Source organism: Anolis carolinensis, unplaced genomic scaffold, assembly GCF_035594765.1.
Source record: "Anolis carolinensis isolate JA03-04 unplaced genomic scaffold, rAnoCar3.1.pri scaffold_103, whole genome shotgun sequence".
Lineage (NCBI taxonomy): Eukaryota > Metazoa > Chordata > Lepidosauria > Squamata > Dactyloidae > Anolis > Anolis carolinensis.
In genome coordinates, this window is record NW_026943912.1 from 37,501 (window position 1) to 40,000 (window position 2,500).

Here is a 2,500-nt window from a genome sequence, read left to right on the forward strand (position 1 = left end):
TTTTTTTTTTTTTTTTTTTTTTACCTTTCCTCGTTTCGCTTTCGTTTCCGGCGGCAGGCGTGACTACGGTAGAGTCGCAAACGGGCCGGCGGAATGTGTCGGACAATAAGGAGAGATGAAGGGGAAGCCTATTCGACATCAAATTAGGTTACGATTTTACAAATGAAGCACCAAAACATCGCGCCATGCAACAGATTTGACAGAAACAGGAGTTCGATACGCAGTCATGCTCCGTACTCGTGACTGTATTTGTGAATTTAGCACCCAAAAACCACGATCCTATCTTGAAAACACCGACTACAGGAATGCGAGTTTTCCGTCCCAGGTTTCGAATACTCGTGCGCTTCTTAACGCTGCAACGGTTTGAAAAAGAAATCACGTTTTGGGAAGTATCTTCATTGTAACAGCTGCTCTTCTGCCCGTTGACGGTAAGCTTAGAGGTTTCCGATAGTCCGAATGCCCTTCCTTCCTTCTTTCCTTCCTTCCTTTATTTATTTAATTTTTGGATTTTTATTTATGACTGGCTTGGGGACCCGGCGATGCCCGGGTCGTTTGAGAACGGTATTATTTGTGTTTCGATGTTACGTATTCTGTTTGTAGCGGGTGAACTACAATTCCCAGAATCGTGCGGCGCAGTACTCTGCGGATGGGCGTGAACGACCGCGACGTCCGGATTCCCTGTCTGTCGGTAGTCACGGCAGGCGATATTCGGTCTGCGTGACAAGCCTAGAGTCGTCATTGGCTGGGTTGGGTGGTCTTTGGATGGAGGTGAACTACAACTAATAATAATAATACTTTATTTATACCCCGCCACCATCTCCCCCAACGGGGACTCGGGGCGGCTTACATGGGGCCATGCCCAGAACAGTACAAGATAGCAAAATATAAAACAACATATCATAAAACAATTAAACAATACAATAAAATCATGTACAATGCAATATATATATACATACACACACACACACACACACACACACACACACATACATACACACACACAATATATATACACACACACACACACACACACACACACACACACACAATGTTATATATTGCTTAGCCCTCTAACTGGCAGCGATGGGATAAAAATCAATTATTCCTTTCCCTCTAATTAGGACTTTGTTTTTCTTTTCTTTTTGTTGTATCGACCTAGAGCCGTGGACGATGGGTTGGGTTGTCAAATTTCGAGGTTGGGGGTCCTGTAGTTTTGTTGTTTTTTGTCCGCTGCCCCGATGCCGTCGCTCTTTTTATAACTAGATGGACTAGCTGTGCCCGGCCACGCGTCGCTGTGGCCAAGTCCGGTGGTATGAGAAATAGTAAAGTGTTGAGGAATTGGTGGTAGTTAGGGTAAAGGTTAAGTCCAGTTGTATCCGACTGCACACTGAAGGGGATTATACGGCGGTGTGGAGTCAAGATCATCCAGTTCAAAGGAGACTATAAATAGAAGACTATCAATGGGTTATATAGCTGTGTGGAAGGGCCTTGAGTCTACACTGCCATATAATCCAGTTAAAAATCTGACCATCTGTATTTTACAGGCAGTCTGGAAGAGGCTTTAGTGAAGCCTAACTCTGCCTGTCCCCTGGGCTGAGCGGGTTGCTAGGAGACCAAGTGGGCGGAGCTTAGCCTTTGAACTGGCAGCCATTGGATAAAAAAGAATGATTCCTCTCCCTCTAACGAGGACTTTATTTTTCTTTTCTTTTTGTTGTATGAACGTAGAGGCATGGATGAGGAGTTGTGCTGGCAAGTTTAGTGTTTCTGGGATGTGTGGTTTTGTCCTAGGCCGAAATTTCATGACCCTTTCAGATAGAGAGAGGGATATATAGAGATCGGTTAGGGGGGGGGGGGGGGCTCTGTGTGCCAAGTGCGACGCTAATTCATTGCAGGTGAGAACTATAAATCTGAGTACTACCTACACTACTCCTGAACTTCCAGTCCCGTTCCCCTCCAAACCCATCGGTTGTCAAATCTGGGCATAATATCTGGTCCGCACGGTAAGTTTGGCCCAGACCCGTCCTCGTTTGGGTTCGTAGCGTTCTGGGTGTAGGTGAACTACAACTCCCTGTAGGAGCGACAGCGCTCCGAGACTTGATGCGGCGGGGTGAACTACAACTTCCACCCTGTGGAGTCAATCCCTAAACTCCTCCAGGAAGTTCAGTTGCAGCTCGGTCGTGCTCCGTTTGTTAAGCAGAGAGATTGGAAAGGAAAAGGGCAGTGGGCGGGGCCATGCAAACGACACGGCAACGGAGAACCCTGGGATGCCTGCCCGTGGTGGAAGCCAAAGCCAAATCTAGGAGGAAATGGTCCCCAAACGAAAGCGTTCCTCGGCTGGCGGGCTATATAGAGCGTTCGGGAAGGACGTCGGCAAGGGTTTGGGCGGCCCTTGCGTGGCGCTCGCCGTAACGAACAGGTCACTGGAAAAGGGTGACTTGCTAGATTTTTAACCCTGGGAAGTATAGCCTGTTTGCGGAGGCCGGAGGCTGTCTGTGTGGGC